Below are 23,639 nucleotides of genomic sequence, written 5' to 3'. Positions count from 1 at the left end.
TGATTTGCTTTGAATCCCAATCAGGGCACGTGCACGGGACTCGGGCTTGATCCCCAGTAGGGGACGTGCAGGAGGCAGCCGATCAATGACTCATCATTGATGTTTCTCTCTCTCTCTCCCTCTCTCTCCCTCTCTCTGAAATCAATAAAGACATATTTAAAAAGAAAAATCAATGGAAAAAATATCCTTGCATGAGGATTAGCTAAATAAATAAATAAATAAATAAATAAATAAATAAATAAATAACCGAAGAGCATTTCCATCTGTTTAAGAGAGGCTCAGACTGCCTCAAAAAAATGATCTCTAAGACACCCCAACATTATGAGTACTGGAGATGAAGAGGAGGAATGAGCAGGTCCTCATCTCCTCGAGGACAATCCAGACTCCTAGCAGGCGTGGTTGTCGTGATCTGACCTGTCCCTGGCCTCCACGTCCCTGCCTGCCTCTGCGCTTTCCCCTCTGCCTGGAAGCCCTTCCTCCTTGCCCGGTTAACTCTTCTCCATCACCCTCACTCTTCAATACTCAGTTCAGACATCTTTATCGTCATGGTCCTTGGCCTCCAGGTCACTCCCCCCCACACACACACTGAATTCACTGAGGAATTTGGCCCCTGGCTCAGGCCCCGTCTCCATCCCACTTCGTGTCCCTGTGAGCGTCCTTCCCATACTGAGTCTCAGTTCTGTGCCCTCCCTGACGTTAGCCCTTTCCCTTCCCATGGTTGCTCGTTTACTGGCCCACGCCGTAGACTCTTTCATTTTCTGAAACCCCACCACGTCTGAGATTTCTCCCAGCCTACAGTCTCCTATCTTCACCACCCCCGTTTACCCTAAACTTGCGCGTTAACGTCCTCTCCGTGGGGCTGCAGCACAGCACGGTCCAGTGAGTGCAGTGAGGGCGGCACTGCTAACGCCCAGACGACACACCTCGACTGCAGCTCTCCTTTACCTGGGTGCAATTTTTGCAAAAAATAAAAAGTCAGCTTGCTCCTTTATTAGACTGAAGCTGCACTTCTTCTACCCTACCCTCCTTATTTTTTTCTGAGTAGAGCTCCCCTCTCCCGGTTTTTCAGCCTGGAAGCCATTCTCCCACCCCTGCTCCGCGTCTCCCCGGGTCGCCCACCACTCCACGGCTTTGCTTCTAGCGCGTCTCCACCCTGCTTCCCCTTTTCTCTTCCACACTTGCTGCCAGTGCGCATCTCACCCTGGGGGAATCTTTTCCTCCCCAGGCCCCGAACTTGACCTGAGAATGAGACCAGCTTCCTCTTTGTTGCTCCCAAATACAGATGCACAAACTCTTTCTATTCTAAGGACTCGCCTACCAGTAACCTCTGCAGGAGAAAGGGGTAGATTAATCCTAAAGCTAAAAGTTTAAGCTTTAGAGCCCCTCGCTGGCCAGAGCTCCTAAGGCCCTAGGAGGGGAGCCAGCAAATGTTCATATGGTGTCGTGAACTCCTCTGGCACCCTATGGCCCATATCCTCAGCAGCCTCTAATTTCAGCCAGAGCTGAATTCCCTGGAAGTTCAATTACCAATTCCCTCACCCCCTGCTAACAGCATCCCATCCCAAGCAGATTCTAAACTGCTAAATTCTGCTTCTTCAGTAGAGTTGAGAAGTGGAGGTGAAATGGGTATTAATAACCCAGAGACACCTCATCCAAAGGGACACAGGAACCATCGGAATGGCAACCCTGGGAAGACACATACAGTCAAGGTGTGACCTTGATAATACACTTCAGTATTGGCTTTTCCTTCTTCTCTGTCTTACTCTTCCTGCTACCATACTCCTGGGATAACTTCCCAACTAAATGCCTCTGTCTAATAGGTCTTTGTCTTAGGCTCTGTGTTCGAGAGAAGCCAACTAGAAGTGTCTCTAGAAAGCCACCCCACAGGATGAGATTCTGGAACTAGACAACCTTTCCGGTCATTTGGCAACAAGGACCCGATTGTCGCATTAGTAACTAGAGGGTGATAGCTCCTGGGGGGCTGTATCATTGTAATCACTAAGACTATTACCTGTTGTGAATTGAGATAAGATACAAGTGGAAGGGGAAACACTAGGTCATGCAATAGAAGTTGAATGAAATGTGATTAAAGATAATTATAAGGATTGTGGAGTTAACTTCTTTTGCTAAGTGTCCAGAGAACCTTGAAGAAAAAGAACGACAGGCCCCATTTAGCCACCTAACATATAGGGCATGGGGTGAAAGCCAGAAACTTCTTTGGAACTGTGGTGGGGTTGTTTTGCCTCTTTGTTTTTTTAAACCAGAACATTTATTGTAGGACTACTCACTGAAATCCTTCAGATGAACTGGGTGCTGCAGCCAGCACCCAGGTGTTGGTCCTATGCAGAGCCATACCTGAATCTGCGGTGTGTAATTTTCAGGTGCCTCATTTGACCAGTCCCGGTGGTATTTCGTCACTTAGCATTGGCACTGCAGTTACACTTTGTCTTCTGCTTGGCAGGGTAGCCTCATTTGCACAGGCAGACTTCTAAGGGTAGTGTGCCTTAGAGCCACAGTGGCACCGTGTGTGTCTTATTGTGACACTTTCCGAATGATGATATTCCCTATCTCATCTTGCTTCTGTGGCCAAGACCAAAGAGTTCCTTGGGACTGTTTAAAGAGACCTTAATCTCCTACAGTTGTGGGAGGACATATTGAAAATTGGGCCCAGCATTTAATCATAGGGTGTCAGAGCCACTAGAGTCAGGGGTCTAGGAACTGGGATGTAGACACTTGGATGGTTCTACCTAAAAATCTTGAACTCCCAGATTTACCTGAATCCTCTGACCTGTTAAAGAAGCCCTACTCCCCATGAAAGTAGTCTTTTTTTTTTTCACTTTAAAAAAATCTTTTTAAAAAACTATGTTTTTATTTATTTCAAAGAGAGGAAGGAAGAGGGAGAGAGAGACAGAAACATCAATGATGAGAGAGAGTCATTGATCAGCTGCCTCCTGCACGTCCCAGCCTGGGGATTGAGCCCACAACCGGGGCATGTGCCCTGACCAGGAATCAAACTGTGATCTCCTGGTTCATGGGCCAGTGCTCAACCGCTGAGCCACGCCAGCCAGGAGAGTTCTCGACCCACTTTAAAGTCAAATTATAATAGGTAACCATGGTAATTATTAGTGGTTTTCACCAAATATTTCTGGTTCTCCTCCCTAGACACATGGTCCTTGCCCCTTTGAAGTTAGGGGTGACCGCGTGACTATTTTTACCAAATGAAATGCAGATAGAAGAAATTTTGAGAGCCAGCACCTGGTCTGCCACATCCCCCTTTCCTGCCTTGGTGATCATGGAAGCATGTGTCAAATTGAGCTTCCATCAGCCTAAGTCCCTGAGTGAGTTAGGGTGATCAATGCCCCCCTTCCAATCTGTGATGAATATGTGGCTTGAGTGAGAAATAAACCTTTATTGTTTCACACAGCTGAGATTTTGCAGTTGTTACTACAGCATAACTAGCCTGCCTTGACCCACACACTATGTGCCAGGTACTCATGTGGGTGCTATACATGTATTAACTCATTCACTTCTCACAACAACCCTATGAAATAAGTACTATCATCAGTCCCATGTCACAATGCAGTGACTGACACACAGCAAAGTTAAATCACTTTCCTGAGACCGCAGAGCTAGTAAGGAGCAGAGGTAAAATTTGAACCTGGTTCCAGATTTATGCTCTTGGTCACTCTGCTATATTGCCTCTCAGACTTTCAAACTCATGTTTGAACAGGAACTCACAAAAGTCATGAGTTTTATTAAATATTCATACATATATAGAGAAAAGGGAACTGCCAATTTTCATCCTGAATTGAGATAGATATATATTATATTTGTTATATTATATTTACAAGTATTTATATCTTATATATTTATATAGAGATGTCACTTGATATTTTAGTGGCTATTTTATTTTATTTTTTGCAAGTTCAGGTCTTTATTTCAAGGTGTCAGCTGAATAAGTTACAAGGGCAATACATGCACAATAAAGGAGACTGCCAGCGCTCCTAAAACTTGTTCCTTAAAAAGGGCAGAACTTACAATGATTTGGACGGGGAAAAGATAAGTAGAGACAAGCTATTCTGGAACTAAAATCAGGTTTAGTTGCTATTTTAACATCAATATGAGGGTAACAGTGGTCAAGTACAGCAACCAACTAGAACAACAGATATTTTAGAGGTTAATGGTTATTTTCACAAGATCTAAAAATAATCTCTAAAGTATGAGAATCATAAAAAAACCCTCCCCACCTTATAGAAATACTTTCAAGGACAGTTTTTTTAAATCGTTTAAAACAAATTCCCTTGAGGTATAGTTTACATATAATAAAATGCACACTCATTCTAAGTGTACAGTTTGAGAAAGCTTGGCAAATGTATACACCTAAGTACCTACCACCACTATAGAAATACTATAGAAATGTTCCACTACTTCAGGCAGTTCCTCCTGACCCTTACCAGTCAATCCTACCCTCACCCCTGACCCCAGGCAACCACCAATCTCCCTTGTGTCACTATAGATTAGATTTGGCTTGTCTAGAGTTTCATATGAATGGAATGATACAGGACACTTTTTTGTGTCCAGTTTCTTTCACTCAGCATAATGTTCTTGAGAATCTCCATGTTGTTGCGTGTATCAGTGCTGTGTCCCCAAGAACAGATTTTAGGAACAGAAAACAGAACAAGTTTCAATTCTGGACCTGTCATAAATGCTCTATTCATTATGTTTATCCGTAAATGCTTATCTATTCCAGTAAGAGTCTTGGAACCCATTATGAACCAATTATGACGTGGAATAGTGTCCACACCACTGCAGCTTCTGGAAAGAGGAGACCTACCCTTCTGACATTCCTTTTCTCCTGCAAGACTCCATCATCATCTTTCCTTTAGCGCCTAGAGAAAAGGACAGGCCTGAGAAGCTCCACACCTACCATAATGCTCTAGCTGGTTTGGCTCAGTGGTTAGAGCGTTGGCCTGCAGACTGGAGGGTCCCAGGTTCGATTCCGGCCAAGGGCATGTACCTCCATCGCAGGTTCATCCTGGTCGAGTGCAGGCAAGCAATCGATATATTTAATCTCTCCCCCTCTCTCTTCCGTTCCACTCTCTCTGAAAAGCAATGGAAAAAATATCCTCGGGTGGAGATTGAAACAATAATAATAAATAAAATAAAATCAAGAGAGGAAGTTTACTAAGGATAAAGTGGAGAGAAAGGAGAAAGAGAGGGAGCTTGATGCATCAAGGCAACACACGCTAATGAAGAATATGGCTCCGGGAACTGCTGCCAGGGTCTGGCTAACGCAGGGCTGGGTCCTTCATGCAGGTGCAGAGCGGAGCTCCTTGCTTTCCAGTTTCACTAGCAGGTGCAGAGCGGAGCTCTTTGGGGAGTGCCTGAAGAGAAACTTTACACATATCTAGGAGAGGCTTAAAAAATAACTGAGATCCCTGGCTGGTGTGACGCAGTGATTAGAGCGTCAGCCGTGCACTGAAGGGTCTCTGGTTTGATTCCCGGTCAAGGTCAAGTACCTGAGTTGCAGGTTCCATCCCCAGCCCCAGTCAGGGTGAGTACAAGAGACAACCAATCAATGTGTTTCTCTCACATCAATGTTTCTCTCTCTCTCCCCCTCCTCTCCCTTCCTACCTCCCTTCCACTCTCTAAAAATCAATGGAGCCCAGTGTTGCTCAGAGGTTGAGCATCGACCTATGATCCAGGTGATTTGCTTTGAATCCCAATCAGGGCACGTGCACGGGACTCGGGCTTGATCCCCAGTAGGGGACGTGCAGGAGGCAGCCGATCAATGACTCATCATTGATGTTTCTCTCTCTCTCTCCCTCTCTCTCCCTCTCTCTGAAATCAATAAAGACATATTTAAAAAGAAAAATCAATGGAAAAAATATCCTTGCATGAGGATTAGCTAAATAAATAAATAAATAAATAAATAAATAAATAAATAAATAACCGAAGAGCATTTCCATCTGTTTAAGAGAGGCTCAGACTGCCTCAAAAAAATGATCTCTAAGACACCCCAACATTATGAGTACTGGAGATGAAGAGGAGGAATGAGCAGGTCCTCATCTCCTCGAGGACAATCCAGACTCCTAGCAGGCGTGGTTGTCGTGATCTGACCTGTCCCTGGCCTCCACGTCCCTGCCTGCCTCTGCGCTTTCCCCTCTGCCTGGAAGCCCTTCCTCCTTGCCCGGTTAACTCTTCTCCATCACCCTCACTCTTCAATACTCAGTTCAGACATCTTTATCGTCATGGTCCTTGGCCTCCAGGTCACTCCCCCCCACACACACACTGAATTCACTGAGGAATTTGGCCCCTGGCTCAGGCCCCGTCTCCATCCCACTTCGTGTCCCTGTGAGCGTCCTTCCCATACTGAGTCTCAGTTCTGTGCCCTCCCTGACGTTAGCCCTTTCCCTTCCCATGGTTGCTCGTTTACTGGCCCACGCCGTAGACTCTTTCATTTTCTGAAACCCCACCACGTCTGAGATTTCTCCCAGCCTACAGTCTCCTATCTTCACCACCCCCGTTTACCCTAAACTTGCGCGTTAACGTCCTCTCCGTGGGGCTGCAGCACAGCACGGTCCAGTGAGTGCAGTGAGGGCGGCACTGCTAACGCCCAGACGACACACCTCGACTGCAGCTCTCCTTTACCTGGGTGCAATTTTTGCAAAAAATAAAAAGTCAGCTTGCTCCTTTATTAGACTGAAGCTGCACTTCTTCTACCCTACCCTCCTTATTTTTTTCTGAGTAGAGCTCCCCTCTCCCGGTTTTTCAGCCTGGAAGCCATTCTCCCACCCCTGCTCCGCGTCTCCCCGGGTCGCCCACCACTCCACGGCTTTGCTTCTAGCGCGTCTCCACCCTGCTTCCCCTTTTCTCTTCCACACTTGCTGCCAGTGCGCATCTCACCCTGGGGGAATCTTTTCCTCCCCAGGCCCCGAACTTGACCTGAGAATGAGACCAGCTTCCTCTTTGTTGCTCCCAAATACAGATGCACAAACTCTTTCTATTCTAAGGACTCGCCTACCAGTAACCTCTGCAGGAGAAAGGGGTAGATTAATCCTAAAGCTAAAAGTTTAAGCTTTAGAGCCCCTCGCTGGCCAGAGCTCCTAAGGCCCTAGGAGGGGAGCCAGCAAATGTTCATATGGTGTCGTGAACTCCTCTGGCACCCTATGGCCCATATCCTCAGCAGCCTCTAATTTCAGCCAGAGCTGAATTCCCTGGAAGTTCAATTACCAATTCCCTCACCCCCTGCTAACAGCATCCCATCCCAAGCAGATTCTAAACTGCTAAATTCTGCTTCTTCAGTAGAGTTGAGAAGTGGAGGTGAAATGGGTATTAATAACCCAGAGACACCTCATCCAAAGGGACACAGGAACCATCGGAATGGCAACCCTGGGAAGACACATACAGTCAAGGTGTGACCTTGATAATACACTTCAGTATTGGCTTTTCCTTCTTCTCTGTCTTACTCTTCCTGCTACCATACTCCTGGGATAACTTCCCAACTAAATGCCTCTGTCTAATAGGTCTTTGTCTTAGGCTCTGTGTTCGAGAGAAGCCAACTAGAAGTGTCTCTAGAAAGCCACCCCACAGGATGAGATTCTGGAACTAGACAACCTTTCCGGTCATTTGGCAACAAGGACCCGATTGTCGCATTAGTAACTAGAGGGTGATAGCTCCTGGGGGGCTGTATCATTGTAATCACTAAGACTATTACCTGTTGTGAATTGAGATAAGATACAAGTGGAAGGGGAAACACTAGGTCATGCAATAGAAGTTGAATGAAATGTGATTAAAGATAATTATAAGGATTGTGGAGTTAACTTCTTTTGCTAAGTGTCCAGAGAACCTTGAAGAAAAAGAACGACAGGCCCCATTTAGCCACCTAACATATAGGGCATGGGGTGAAAGCCAGAAACTTCTTTGGAACTGTGGTGGGGTTGTTTTGCCTCTTTGTTTTTTTAAACCAGAACATTTATTGTAGGACTACTCACTGAAATCCTTCAGATGAACTGGGTGCTGCAGCCAGCACCCAGGTGTTGGTCCTATGCAGAGCCATACCTGAATCTGCGGTGTGTAATTTTCAGGTGCCTCATTTGACCAGTCCCGGTGGTATTTCGTCACTTAGCATTGGCACTGCAGTTACACTTTGTCTTCTGCTTGGCAGGGTAGCCTCATTTGCACAGGCAGACTTCTAAGGGTAGTGTGCCTTAGAGCCACAGTGGCACCGTGTGTGTCTTATTGTGACACTTTCCGAATGATGATATTCCCTATCTCATCTTGCTTCTGTGGCCAAGACCAAAGAGTTCCTTGGGACTGTTTAAAGAGACCTTAATCTCCTACAGTTGTGGGAGGACATATTGAAAATTGGGCCCAGCATTTAATCATAGGGTGTCAGAGCCACTAGAGTCAGGGGTCTAGGAACTGGGATGTAGACACTTGGATGGTTCTACCTAAAAATCTTGAACTCCCAGATTTACCTGAATCCTCTGACCTGTTAAAGAAGCCCTACTCCCCATGAAAGTAGTCTTTTTTTTTTTCACTTTAAAAAAATCTTTTTAAAAAACTATGTTTTTATTTATTTCAAAGAGAGGAAGGAAGAGGGAGAGAGAGACAGAAACATCAATGATGAGAGAGAGTCATTGATCAGCTGCCTCCTGCACGTCCCAGCCTGGGGATTGAGCCCACAACCGGGGCATGTGCCCTGACCAGGAATCAAACTGTGATCTCCTGGTTCATGGGCCAGTGCTCAACCGCTGAGCCACGCCAGCCAGGAGAGTTCTCGACCCACTTTAAAGTCAAATTATAATAGGTAACCATGGTAATTATTAGTGGTTTTCACCAAATATTTCTGGTTCTCCTCCCTAGACACATGGTCCTTGCCCCTTTGAAGTTAGGTGTGACCGCGTGACTATTTTTACCAAATGAAATGCAGATAGAAGAAATTTTGAGAGCCAGCACCTGGTCTGCCACATCCCCCTTTCCTGCCTTGGTGATCATGGAAGCATGTGTCAAATTGAGCTTCCATCAGCCTAAGTCCCTGAGTGAGTTAGGGTGATCAATGCCCCCCTTCCAATCTGTGATGAATATGTGGCTTGAGTGAGAAATAAACCTTTATTGTTTCACACAGCTGAGATTTTGCAGTTGTTACTACAGCATAACTAGCCTGCCTTGACCCACACACTATGTGCCAGGTACTCATGTGGGTGCTATACATGTATTAACTCATTCACTTCTCACAACAACCCTATGAAATAAGTACTATCATCAGTCCCATGTCACAATGCAGTGACTGACACACAGCAAAGTTAAATCACTTTCCTGAGACCGCAGAGCTAGTAAGGAGCAGAGGTAAAATTTGAACCTGGTTCCAGATTTATGCTCTTGGTCACTCTGCTATATTGCCTCTCAGACTTTCAAACTCATGTTTGAACAGGAACTGACAAAAGTCATGAGTTTTGTTAAATATTCATACATATATAGAGAAAAGGGAACTGCCAATTTTCATCCTGAATTGAGATAGATATATATTATATTTGTTATATTATATTTACAAGTATTTATATCTTATATATTTATATAGGGATGTCACTTGATATTTTAGTGGCTATTTTATTTTATTTTTTGCAAGTTCAGGTCTTTATTTCAAGGTGTCAGCTGAATAAGTTACAAGGGCAATACATGCACAATAAAGGAGACTGCCAGCACTCCTAAAACTTGTTCCTTAAAAAGGGCAGAACTTACAATGATTTGGACGGGGAAAAGATAAGTAGAGACAAGCTATTCTGGAACTAAAATCAGGTTTAGTTGCTATTTTAACATCAATATGAGGGTAACAGTGGTCAAGTACAGCAACCAACTAGAACAACAGATATTTTAGAGGTTAATGGTTATTTTTACAAGATCTAAAAATAATCTCTAAAGTATGAGAATCATAAAAAACCCCTCCCCACCTTATAGAAATACTTTCAAGGACAGTTTTTTTAAATCGTTTAAAACAAATTCCCTTGAGGTATAGTTTACATATAATAAAATGCACACTCATTCTAAGTGTACAGTTTGAGAAAGCTTGGCAAATGTATACACCTAAGTACCTACCACCACTATAGAAATACTATAGAAATGTTCCACTACTTCAGGCAGTTCCTCCTGACCCTTACCAGTCAATCCTACCCTCACCCCTGACCCCAGGCAACCACCAATCTCCCTTGTGTCACTATAGATTAGATTTGGCTTGTCTAGAGTTTCATATGAATGGAATGATACAGGACACTTTTTTGTGTCCAGTTTCTTTCACTCAGCATAATGTTCTTGAGAATCTCCATGTTGTTGCGTGTATCAGTGCTGTGTCCCCAAGAACAGATTTTAGGAACAGAAAACAGAACAAGTTTCAATTCTGGACCTGTCATAAATGCTCTATTCATTATGTTTATCCGTAAATGCTTATCTATTCCAGTAAGAGTCTTGGAACCCATTATGAACCAATTATGACGTGGAATAGTGTCCACACCACTGCAGCTTCTGGAAAGAGGAGACCCACCCTTCTGACATTCCTTTTCTCCTGCAAGACTCCATCATCATCTTTCCTTTAGCGCCTAGAGAAAAGGACAGGCCTGAGGAGCTCAACACCTACCATAATGCTCTAGCTGGTTTGGCTCAGTGGTTAGAGCATTGGCCTGCAGACTGGAGGGTCCCAGGTTCGATTCCGGCCAAGGGCATGTACCTCCATCGCAGGTTCATCCTGGTCGAGTGCAGGCAACCAATCGATATATTTAATCTCTCCCCCTCTCTCTTCCGTTCCACTCTCTCTGAAAAGCAATGGAAAAAATATCCTCGGGTGGAGATTGAAACAATAATAATAAATAAAATAAAATCAAGAGAGGAAGTTTACTAAGGATAAAGCGGAGAGAAAGGAGAAAGAGAGGGAGCTTGATGAATCAAGGCAACACACGCTAATGAAGAATATGGCTCCGGGAACTGCTGCCAGGGTCTGGCTAACGCAGGGCTGGGTCCTTCATGCAGGTGCAGAGCGGAGCTCTTTGCTTTCCAGTTTCACTAGCAGGTGCAGAGCGGAGCTCTTTGGGGAGTGCCTGAAGAGAAACTTTACACATATCTAGGAGAGGCTTAAAAAATAACTGAGATCCCTGGCTGGTGTGACGCAGTGGTTAGAGCGTCAGCCGTGCACTGAAGGGTCTCTGGTTTGATTCCCGGTCAAGGTCAAGTACCTGAGTTGCAGGTTCCATCCCCAGCCCCAGTCAGGGTGAGTACAAGAGACAACCAATCAATGTGTTTCTCTCACATCAATGTTTCTCTCTCTCTCCCCCTCCTCTCCCTTCCTACCTCCCTTCCACTCTCTAAAAATCAATGGAGCCCAGCCGGTGTTGCTCAGAGGTTGAGCATCGACCTATGATCCAGGTGATTTGCTTTGAATCCCAATCAGGGCACGTGCACGGGACTCGGGCTTGATCCCCAGTAGGGGACGTGCAGGAGGCAGCCGATCAATGACTCATCATTGATGTTTCTCTCTCTCTCTCTCCCTCTCTCTGAAATCAATAAAGACATATTTAAAAAGAAAAATCAATGGAAAAAATATCCTTGCATGAGGATTAGCTAAATAAATAAATAAATAAATAAATAAATAAATAAATAAATAACCGAAGAGCATTTCCATCTGTTTAAGAGAGGCTCAGACTGTCTCAAAAAAATGATCTCTAAGACACCCCAACATTATGAGTACTGGAGATGAAGAGGAGGAATGAGCAGGTCCTCATCTCCTCGAGGACAATCCAGACTCCTAGCAGGCGTGGTTGTCGTGATCTGACCTGTCCCTGGCCTCCACGTCCCTGCCTGCCTCTGCGCTTTCCCCTCTGCCTGGAAGCCCTTCCTCCTTGCCCGGTTAACTCTTCTCCATCACCCTCACTCTTCAATACTCAGTTCAGACATCTTTATCGTCATGGTCCTTGGCCTCCAGGTCACTCCCCCCCCCACACACACACTGAATTCACTGAGGAATTTGGCCCCTGGCTCAGGCCCCGTCTCCATCCCACTTCGTGTCCCTGTGAGCGTCCTTCCCATACTGAGTCTCAGTTCTGTGCCCTCCCTGACGTTAGCCCTTTCCCTTCCCATGGTTGCTCGTTTACTGGCCCAGGCCGTAGACTCTTTCATTTTCTGAAACCCCACCACGTCTGAGATTTCTCCCAGCCTACAGTCTCCTATCTTCACCACCCCCGTTTACCCTAAACTTGCGCGGTAACGTCCTCTCCGTGGGGCTGCAGCACAGCACGGTCCAGTGAGTGTAGTGAGGGCGGCACTGCTAACGCCCAGACGACACACCTCGACTACAGCTCTCCTTTACCTGGGTGCAATTTTTGCAAAAAATAAGTCAACTTGCTCCTTTATTAGACTGAAGCTGCACTTCTTCTACCCTACCCTCCTTATTTTTTTCTGAGTAGAGCTCCCCTCTCCCGGTTTTTCAGCCTGGAAGCCATTCTCCCACCCCTGCTCCGCGTCTCCCCGGGGTCGCCCACCACTCCACGGCTTTGCTTCTAGCGCGTCTCCACCCTGCTTCCCCTTTTCTCTTCCACACTTGCTGCCAGTGCGCATCTCACCCTGGGGGAATCTGTTCCTCCCCAGGCCCCGAACTTGACCTGAGAATGAGACCAGCTTCCTCTTTGTTGCTCCCAAATACAGATGCACAAACTCTTTCTATTCTAAGGACTCGCCTACCAGTAACCTCTGCAGGAGAAAGGGGTAGATTAATCCTAAAGCTAAAAGTTTAAGCTTTAGAGCCCCTCGCTGGCCAGAGCTCCTAAGGCCCTAGGAGGGGAGCCAGCAAATGTTCATATGGTGTCGTGAACTCCTCTGGCACCCTATGGCCCATATCCTCAGCAGCCTCTAATTTCAGCCAGAGCTGAATTCCCTGGAAGTTCAATTACCAATTCCCTCACCCCCTGCTAACAGCATCCCATCCCAAGCAGATTCTAAACTGCTAAATTCTGCTTCTTCAGTAGAGTTGAGAAGTGGAGGTGAAATGGGTATTAATAACCCAGAGACACCTCATCCAAAGGGACACAGGAACCATCGGAATGGCAACCCTGGGAAGACACATACAGTCAAGGTGTGACCTTGATAATACACTTCAGTATTGGCTTTTCCTTCTTCTCTGTCTTACTCTTCCTGCTACCATACTCCTGGGATAACTTCCCAACTAAATGCCTCTGTCTAATAGGTCTTTGTCTTAGGCTCTGTGTTCGAGAGAAGCCAACTAGAAGTGTCTCTAGAAAGCCACCCCACAGGATGAGATTCTGGAACTAGACAACCTTTCCGGTCATTTGGCAACAAGGACCCGATTGTCGCATTAGTAACTAGAGGGTGATAGCTCCTGGGGGGCTGTATCATTGTAATCACTAAGACTATTACCTGTTGTGAATTGAGATAAGATACAAGTGGAAGGGGAAACACTAGGTCATGCAATAGAAGTTGAATGAAATGTGATTAAAGATAATTATAAGGATTGTGGAGTTAACTTCTTTTGCTAAGTGTCCAGAGAACCTTGAAGAAAAAGAACGACAGGCCCCATTTAGCCACCTAACATATAGGGCATGGGGTGAAAGCCAGAAACTTCTTTGGAACTGTGGTGGGTTTTTTTTGCCTCTTTGTTTTTTTAAACCAGAACATTTATTGTAGGACTACTCACTGAAATCCTTCAGATGAACTGGGTGCTGCAGCCAGCACCCAGGTGTTGGTCCTATGCAGAGCCATACCTGAATCTGCGGTGTGTAATTTTCAGGTGCCTCATTTGACCAGTCCCGGTGGTATTTCGTCACTTAGCATTGGCACTCCAGTTACACTTTGTCTTCTGCTTGGCAGGGTAGCCTCATTTGCACAGGCAGACTTCTAAGGGTAGTGTGCCTTAGAGCCACAGTGGCACCGTGTGTGTCTTATTGTGACACTTTCCGAATGATGATATTCCCTATCTCATCTTGCTTCTGTGGCCAAGACCAAAGAGTTCCTTGGGACTGTTTAAAGAGACCTTAATCTCCTACAGTTGTGGGAGGACATATTGAAAATTGGGCCCAGCATTTAATCATAGGGTGTCAGAGCCACTAGAGTCAGGGGTCTAGGAACTGGGATGTAGACACTTGGATGGTTCTACCTAAAAATCTTGAACTCCCAGATTTACCTGAATCCTCTGACCTGTTAAAGAAGCCCTACTCCCCATGAAAGTAGTCTTTTTTTTTTTTCACTTTAAAAAAATCTTTTTAAAAAACTATGTTTTTATTTATTTCAAAGAGAGGAAGGAAGAGGGAGAGAGAGACAGAAACATCAATGATGAGAGAGAGTCATTGATCAGCTGCCTCCTGCACGTCCCAGCCTGGGGATTGAGCCCACAACCGGGGCACGTGCCCTGACCAGGAATCAAACTGTGATCTCCTGGTTCATGGGCCAGTGCTCAACCGCTGAGCCACGCCAGCCAGGAGAGTTCTCGACCCACTTTAAAGTCAAATTATAATAGGTAACCATGGTAATTATTAGTGGTTTTCACCAAATATTTCTGGTTCTCCTCCCTAGACACATGGTCCTTGCCCCTTTGAAGTTAGGTGTGACCGCGTGACTATTTTTACCAAATGAAATGCAGATAGAAGAAATTTTGAGAGCCAGCACCTGGTCTGCCACATCCCCCTTTCCTGCCTTGGTGATCATGGAAGCATGTGTCAAATTGAGCTTCCATCAGCCTAAGTCCCTGAGTGAGTTAGGGTGATCAATGCCCCCCTTCCAATCTGTGATGAATATGTGGCTTGAGTGAGAAATAAACCTTTATTGTTTCACACAGCTGAGATTTTGCAGTTGTTACTACAGCATAACTAGCCTGCCTTGACCCACACACTATGTGCCAGGTACTCATGTGGGTGCTATACATGTATTAACTCATTCACTTCTCACAACAACCCTATGAAATAAGTACTATCATCAGTCCCATGTCACAATGCAGTGACTGACACACAGCAAAGTTAAATCACTTTCCTGAGACCGCAGAGCTAGTAAGGAGCAGAGGTAAAATTTGAACCTGGTTCCAGATTTATGCTCTTGGTCACTCTGCTATATTGCCTCTCAGACTTTCAAACTCATGTTTGAACAGGAACTGACAAAAGTCATGAGTTTTGTTAAATATTCATACATATATAGAGAAAAGGGAACTGCCAATTTTCATCCTGAATTGAGATAGACATATATTATATTTGTTATATTATATTTACAAGTATTTATATCTTATATATTTATATAGGGATGTCACTTGATATTTTAGTGGCAATTTTATTTTATTTTTTGCAAGTTCAGGTCTTTATTTCAAGGTGTCAGCTGAATAAGTTACAAGGGCAATACATGCACAATAAAGGAGACTGCCAGCGCTCCTAAAGCTTGTTCCTTAAAAAGGGCAGAACTTACAATGATTTGGACGGGGAAAAGATAAGTAGAGACAAGCTATTCTGGAACTAAAATCAGGTTTAGTTGCTATTTTAACATCAATATGAGGGTAACAGTGGTCAAGTACAGCAACCAACTAGAACAACACATATTTTAGAGGTTAATGGTTATTTTTACAAGATCTAAAAATAATCTCTAAAGTATGAGAATCATAAAAAAACCCCTCCCCACCTTATAGAAATACTTTCAAGGACAGTTTTTTTAAATCGTTTAAAACAAATTCCCTTGAGGTATAGTTTACATATAATAAAATGCACACTCATTCTAAGTGTACAGTTTGAGAAAGCTTGGCAAATGTATACACCTAAGTACCTACCACCACTATAGAAATACTATAGAAATGTTCCACTACTTCAGGCAGTTCCTCCTGACCCTTACCAGTCAATCCTACCCTCACCCCTGACCCCAGGCAACCACCAATCTCCCTTGTGTCACTATAGATTAGATTTGGCTTGTCTAGAGTTTCATATGAATGGAATGATACAGGACACTTTTTTGTGTCCAGTTTCTTTCACTCAGCATAATGTTCTTGAGAATCTCCATGTTGTTGCGTGTATCAGTGCTGTGTCCCCAAGAACAGATTTTAGGAACAGAAAACAGAACAAGTTTCAATTCTGGACCTGTCATAAATGCTCTATTCATTATGTTTATCCGTAAATGCTTATCTATTCCAGTAAGAGTCTTGGAACCCATTATGAACCAATTATGACGTGGAATAGTGTCCACACCACTGCAGCTTCTGGAAAGAGGAGACCCACCCTTCTGACATTCCTTTTCTCCTGCAAGACTCCATCATCATCTTTCCTTTAGCGCCTAGAGAAAAGGACAGGCCTGAGGAGCTCAACACCTACCATAATGCTCTAGCTGGTTTGGCTCAGTGGTTAGAGCGTTGGCCTGCAGACTGGAGGGTCCCAGGTTCGATTCCGGCCAAGGGCATGTACCTCCATCGCAGGTTCATCCTGGTCGAGTGCAGGCAACCAATCGATATATTTAATCTCTCCCCCTCTCTCTTCCGTTCCACTCTCTCTGAAAAGCAATGGAAAAAATATCCTCGGGTGGAGATTGAAACAATAATAATAAATAAAATAAAATCAAGAGAGGAAGTTTACTAAGGATAAAGTGGAGAGAAAGGAGAAAGAGAGGGAGCTTGATGCATCAAGGCAACACACGCTAATGAAGAATATGGCTCCGGGAACTGCTGCCAGGGTCTGGCTAACGCAGGGCTGGGTCCTTCATGCAGGTGCAGAGCGGAGCTCCTTGCTTTCCAGTTTCACTAGCAGGTGCAGAGCGGAGCTCTTTGGGGAGTGCCTGAAGAGAAACTTTACACATATCTAGGAGAGGCTTAAAAAATAACTGAGATCCCTGGCTGGTGTGACGCAGTGGTTAGAGCGTCAGCTGTGCACTGAAGGGTCTCTGGTTTGATTCCCGGTCAAGGTCAAGTACCTGAGTTGCAGGTTCCATCCCCAGCCCCAGTCAGGGTGAGTACAAGAGACAACCAATCAATGTGTTTCTCTCACATCAATGTTTCTCTCTCTCTCCCCCTCCTCTCCCTTCCTACCTCCCTTCCACTCTCTAAAAATCAATGGAGCCCAGCCGGTGTTGCTCAGAGGTTGAGCATCGACCTATGATCCAGGTGATTTGCTTTGAATCCCAATCAGGGCACGTGCACGGGACTCGGGCTTGATCCCCAGTAGGGGACATGCAGGAGGCAGCCGATCAATGACTCATCATTGATGTTTCTCTCTCTCTCTCTCCCTCTCTCTCCCTCTTTCTGAAATCAATAAAGACATATTTAAAAAGAAAAATCAATGGAAAAAATATCCTTGCATGAGGATTAGCTAAATAAATAAATAAATAAATAAATAAATAAATAAATAACCGAAGAGCATTTCCATCTGTTTAAGAGAGGCTCAGACTGCCTCAAAAAAATGATCTCTAAGACACCCCAACATTATGAGTACTGGAGATGAAGAGGAGGAATGAGCAGGTCCTCATCTCCTCGAGGACAATCCAGACTCCTAGCAGGCGTGGTTGTCGTGATCTGACCTGTGCCTGGCCTCCACGTCCCTGCCTGCCTCTGCGCTTTCCCCTCTGCCTGGAAGCCCTTCCTCCTTGCCCGGTTAACTCTTCTCCATCACCCTCACTCTTCAATACTCAGTTCAGACATCTTTATCGTCATGGTCCTTGGCCTCCAGGTCACTCCCTCCCCCCCACACACACACTGAATTCACTGAGGAATTTGGCCCCTGGCTCAGGCCCCGTCTCCATCCCACTTCGTGTCCCTGGAGCGTCCTTCCCATACTGAGTCTCAGTTCTGTGCCCTCCCTGACGTTAGCCCTTTCCCTTCCCATGGTTGCTCGTTTACTGGCCCACGCCGTAGACTCTTTCTTTTCTGAAACCCCACCACGTCTGAGATTTCTCCCAGCCTACAGTCTCCTATCTTCACCACCCCCGTTTACCCTAAACTTGCGCGGTAACGTCCTCTCCGTGGGGCTGCAGCACAGCACGGTCCAGTGAGTGCAGTGAGGGCGGCACTGCTAACGCCCAGACGACACACCTCGACTACAGCTCTCCTTTACCTGGGTGCAATTTTTGCAAAAAATAAAAAGTCAGCTTGCTCCTTTATTAGACTGAAGCTGCACTTCTTCTACCCTACCCTCCTTATTTTTTTCTGAGTAGAGCTCCCCTCTCCCGGTTTTTCAGCCTGGAAGCCATTCTCCCACCCCTGCTCCGCGTCTCCCCGGGGCCGCCCACCACTCCACGGCTTTGCTTCTAGCGCGTCTCCACCCTGCTTCCCCTTTTCTCTTCCACACTTGCTGCCAGTGCGCATCTCACCCTGGGGGAATCTTTTCCTCCCCAGGCCCCGAACTTGACCTGAGAATGAGACCAGCTTCCTCTTTGTTGCTCCCAAATACAGATGCACAAACTCTTTCTATTCTAAGGACTCGCCTACCAGTAACCTCTGCAGGAGAAAGGGGTAGATTAATCCTAAAGCTAAAAGTTTAAGCTTTAGAGCCCCTCGCTGGCCAGAGCTCCTAAGGCCCTAGGAGGGGAGCCAGCAAATGTTCATATGGTGTCGTGAACTCCTCTGGCACCCTATGGCCCATATCCTCAGCAGCCTCTAATTTCAGCCAGAGCTGAATTCCCTGGAAGTTCAATTACCAATTCCCTCACCCCCTGCTAACAGCATCCCATCCCAAGCAGATTCTAAACTGCTAAATTCTGCTTCTTCAGTAGAGTTGAGAAGTGGAGGTGAAATGGGTATTAATAACCCAGAGACACCTCATCCAAAGGGACACAGGAACCATCGGAATGGCAACCCTGGGAAGACACATACAGTCAAGGTGTGACCTTGATAATACACTTCAGTATTGGCTTTTCCTTCTTCTCTGTCTTACTCTTCCTGCTACCATACTCCTGGGATAACTTCCCAACTAAATGCCTCTGTCTAATAGGTCTTTGTCTTAGGCTCTGTGTTCGAGAGAAGCCAACTAGAAGTGTCTCTAGAAAGCCACCCCACAGGATGAGATTCTGGAACTAGACAACCTTTCCGGTCATTTGGCAACAAGGACCCGATTGTCGCATTAGTAACTAGAGGGTGATAGCTCCTGGGGGGCTGTATCATTGTAATCACTAAGACTATTACCTGTTGTGAATTGAGATAAGATACAAGTGGAAGGGGAAACACTAGGTCATGCAATAGAAGTTGAATGAAATGTGATTAAAGATAATTATAAGGATTGTGGAGTTAACTTCTTTTGCTAAGTGTCCAGAGAACCTTGAAGAAAAAGAACGACAGGCCCCATTTAGTCACCTAACATATAGGGCATGGGGTGAAAGCCAGAAACTTCTTTGGAACTGTGGTGGGGTTTTTTTGCCTTTGTTTTTTTAAACCAGAACATTTATTGTAGGACTACTCACTGAAATCCTTCAGATGAACTGGGTGCTGCAGCCAGCACCCAGGTGTTGGTCCTATGCAGAGCCATACCTGAATCTGCGGTGTGTAATTTTCAGGTGCCTCATTTGACCAGTCCCGGTGGTATTTCGTCACTTAGCATTGGCACTCCAGTTACACTTTGTCTTCTGCTTGGCAGGGTAGCCTCATTTGCACAGGCAGACTTCTAAGGGTAGTGTGCCTTAGAGCCACAGTGGCACCGTGTGTGTCTTATTGTGACACTTTCCGAATGATGATATTCCCTATCTCATCTTGCTTCTGTGGCCAAGACCAAAGAGTTCCTTGGGACTGTTTAAAGAGACCTTAATCTCCTACAGTTGTGGGAGGACATATTGAAAATTGGGCCCAGCATTTAATCATAGGGTGTCAGAGCCACTAGAGTCAGGGGTCTAGGAACTGGGATGTAGACACTTGGATGGTTCTACCTAAAAATCTTGAACTCCCAGATTTACCTGAATCCTCTGACCTGTTAAAGAAGCCCTACTCCCCATGAAAGTAGTCTTTTTTTTTTTCACTTTAAAAAAATCTTTTTAAAAAACTATGTTTTTATTTATTTCAAAGAGAGGAAGGAAGAGGGAGAGAGAGACAGAAACATCAATGATGAGAGAGAGTCATTGATCAGCTGCCTCCTGCACGTCCCAGCCTGGGGATTGAGCCCACAACCGGGGCATGTGCCCTGACCAGGAATCAAACTGTGATCTCCTGGTTCATGGGCCAGTGCTCAACCGCTGAGCCACGCCAGCCAGGAGAGTTCTCGACCCACTTTAAAGTCAAATTATAATAGGTAACCATGGTAATTATTAGTGGTTTTCACCAAATATTTCTGGTTCTCCTCCCTAGACACATGGTCCTTGCCCCTTTGAAGTTAGGGGTGACCGCGTGACTATTTTTACCAAATGAAATGCAGATAGAAGAAATTTTGAGAGCCAGCACCTGGTCTGCCACATCCCCCTTTCCTGCCTTGGTGATCATGGAAGCATGTGTCAAATTGAGCTTCCATCAGCCTAAGTCCCTGAGTGAGTTAGGGTGATCAATGCCCCCCTTCCAATCTGTGATGAATATGTGGCTTGAGTGAGAAATAAACCTTTATTGTTTCACACAGCTGAGATTTTGCAGTTGTTACTACAGCATAACTAGCCTGCCTTGACCCACACACTATGTGCCAGGTACTCATGTGGGTGCTATACATGTATTAACTCATTCACTTCTCACAACAACCCTATGAAATAAGTACTATCATCAGTCCCATGTCACAATGCAGTGACTGACACACAGCAAAGTTAAATCACTTTCCTGAGACCGCAGAGCTAGTAAGGAGCAGAGGTAAAATTTGAACCTGGTTCCAGATTTATGCTCTTGGTCACTCTGCTATATTGCCTCTCAGACTTTCAAACTCATGTTTGAACAGGAACTGACAAAAGTCATGAGTTTTATTAAATATTCATACATATATAGAGAAAAGGGAACTGCCAATTTTCATCCTGAATTGAGATAGATATATATTATATTTGTTATATTATATTTACAAGTATTTATATCTTATATATTTATATAGGGATGTCACTTGATATTTTAGTGGCTATTTTATTTTATTTTTTGCAAGTTCAGGTCTTTATTTCAAGGTGTCAGCTGAATAAGTTACAAGGGCAATACATGCACAATAAAGGAGACTGCCAGCGCTCCTAAAACTTGTTCCTTAAAAAGGGCAGAACTTACAATGATTTGGACGGGGAAAAGATAAGTAGAGACAAGCTATTCTGGAACTAAAATCAGGTTTAGTTGCTATTTTAACATCAATATGAGGGTAACAGTGGTCAAGTACAGCAACCAACTAGAACAACACATATTTTAGAGGTTAATGGTTATTTTTACAAGATGTAAAAATAATCTCTAAAGTATGAGAATCATAAAAAACCCCTCCCCACCTTATAGAAATACTTTCAAGGACAGTTTTTTTAAATCGTTTAAAACAAATTCCCTTGAGGTATAGTTTACATATAATAAAATGCACACTCATTCTAAGTGTACAGTTTGAGAAAGCTTGGCAAATGTATACACCTAAGTACCTACCACCACTATAGAAATACTATAGAAATGTTCCACTACTTCAGGCAGTTCCTCCTGACCCTTACCAGTCAATCCTACCCTCACCCCTGACCCCAGGCAACCACCAATCTCCCTTGTGTCACTATAGATTAGATTTGGCTTGTCTAGAGTTTCATATGAATGGAATGATACAGGACACTTTTTTGTGTCCAGTTTCTTTCACTCAGCATAATGTTCTTGAGAATCTCCATGTTGTTGCGTGTATCAGTGCTGTGTCCCCAAGAACAGATTTTAGGAACAGAAAACAGAACAAGTTTCAATTCTGGACCTGTCATAAATGCTCTATTCATTATGTTTATCCGTAAATGCTTATCTATTCCAGTAAGAGTCTTGGAACCCATTATGAACCAATTATGACGTGGAATAGTGTCCACACCACTGCAGCTTCTGGAAAGAGGAGACCCACCCTTCTGACATTCCTTTTCTCCTGCAAGACTCCATCATCATCTTTCCTTTAGCGCCTAGAGAAAAGGACAGGCCTGAGGAGCTCAACACCTACCATAATGCTCTAGCTGGTTTGGCTCAGTGGTTAGAGCATTGGCCTGTGGACTGAAGGGTCACAGGTTCGATTCTGGCCAAGGGTAAGTACCTTGGTTGCAGGATCGATCCCTGGACCTGGTCAGGGCACATGTGGGAGGCAGCCAATCAATGTGTCTCTCTCACATCAATGTTTCTCCCCCCTCCCACTCTCTTTAAAAAGCAATGGAAAAAATATGCTCAGGTGAAGATCAAAACAAACAAACAAACATCCTACTGCACTGAAAGGAAAAAACCAGAAAACTTTAGAAAAGAGCACTAGGGGCGTGTAACATCTTCTCTGACACAGCTTCCTGCATCTCCTTGATTTTCCCTGACACTTGTCACAATGTGAAACGGCCTTACTCCTTTCCTTTCCCAATGTCTGCGGTACTGGCTCCCTGCTCACCGACATGAGCCTTCCCCCCCCCCCCCAGAGCTGAGTCTCCCCCCACACCCAGGAGGCCAGGCCTGGCCGCGAGTCTCACTTTGGCCAGATGGGTCCACAGTGCTCCAGCTCCTCTGTTTTCGTCGCTGAGGGGTGCTCCACCATGTGGATACGCCGCTACTGATGTTACCCCTTTCCTGTTGAGCATCGAGGTCGTTTCTGAGCTAGCGCAGGGACCTGGGCCCAGGAACAGAAAACACCCGGTGGTCAGGAAGCCAAGTTGAGCCCAGGTGTCAGGAAGAACACAGGAGAGCTGACCGAGAAGACGCCACCACCCCTCCACTCCCTGCTCAAAACACAAGCAGCCTATTTTGTCTGCCTCTGTCTGCTTAAACCACTGACTGCGTGCACAGTTGATGAAGACGTGCCCGCTGCACACCTTTCCTGGGTGGCCGTGAGGAGCAGCGCACCATCTTGCCCCAACAGCACAGGCACAAAAGTAGTCACCAGGCAACAAGGCTGAAGAAGGAAGTCGCCCCACCCTGAAGTGGAAAATTCCGAAAGCCTGCCTTTCTCAAAAAGCTCGCTTTGTCCCCAGCTTATAAAAGCAGCCAAGGAGAGCCAGCCCCGAGTCAGTTCAGAGGCCCTTCTTTTCCTCTGTGCTTGAGCATAAGCTTAATAAAATGTCTGGAAATTTCTCTGGGGCTTTCTCTCAGTTTCTATCTTGAGAAATCCAAGAACCCCAATGCTGGTAACATCTCCATTTTTCACATTTACAATCAGTGCTGCGACGTACATTCCTCAGGTGGCTCCTGACCTTATGCTCAAGTGTGAGCCTTGACTCTAAAGTGTGGATGAAAAATGGAAAGTAACCTCACAAGGTGATCCAATCATAAATTCCTAACTGGGCTATCATGGTGGGCTGTCACACCCCGGGCATGTAACTTTTTAAAAAAATTTATTGTTGAAAGTATTACAGATGTCCCCTTTCCCCCCCATTGATCCCCTCTACCCTGTACCCCTCCCCCCAGGCCTTCCCCATACCAATGTCTGTACACATATAAGCATAAAAGCTCTTTGATTAATCTCTCCCCACCCACTCCCCACTCCCCGCCTTCCCTCTGAGATCCCTCAGTCTGTTCCACGCTTCTACGACTCTGGATCTGTTTTGTTCATCAGTTTATTTTG

Source organism: Miniopterus natalensis, chromosome 3 (genome assembly GCF_054644295.1).
Source record: "Miniopterus natalensis isolate mMinNat1 chromosome 3, mMinNat1.hap1, whole genome shotgun sequence".
NCBI classification, from domain to species: Eukaryota; Metazoa; Chordata; class Mammalia; order Chiroptera; family Miniopteridae; genus Miniopterus; species Miniopterus natalensis.
This window is presented reverse-complemented; position numbering follows the sequence as displayed.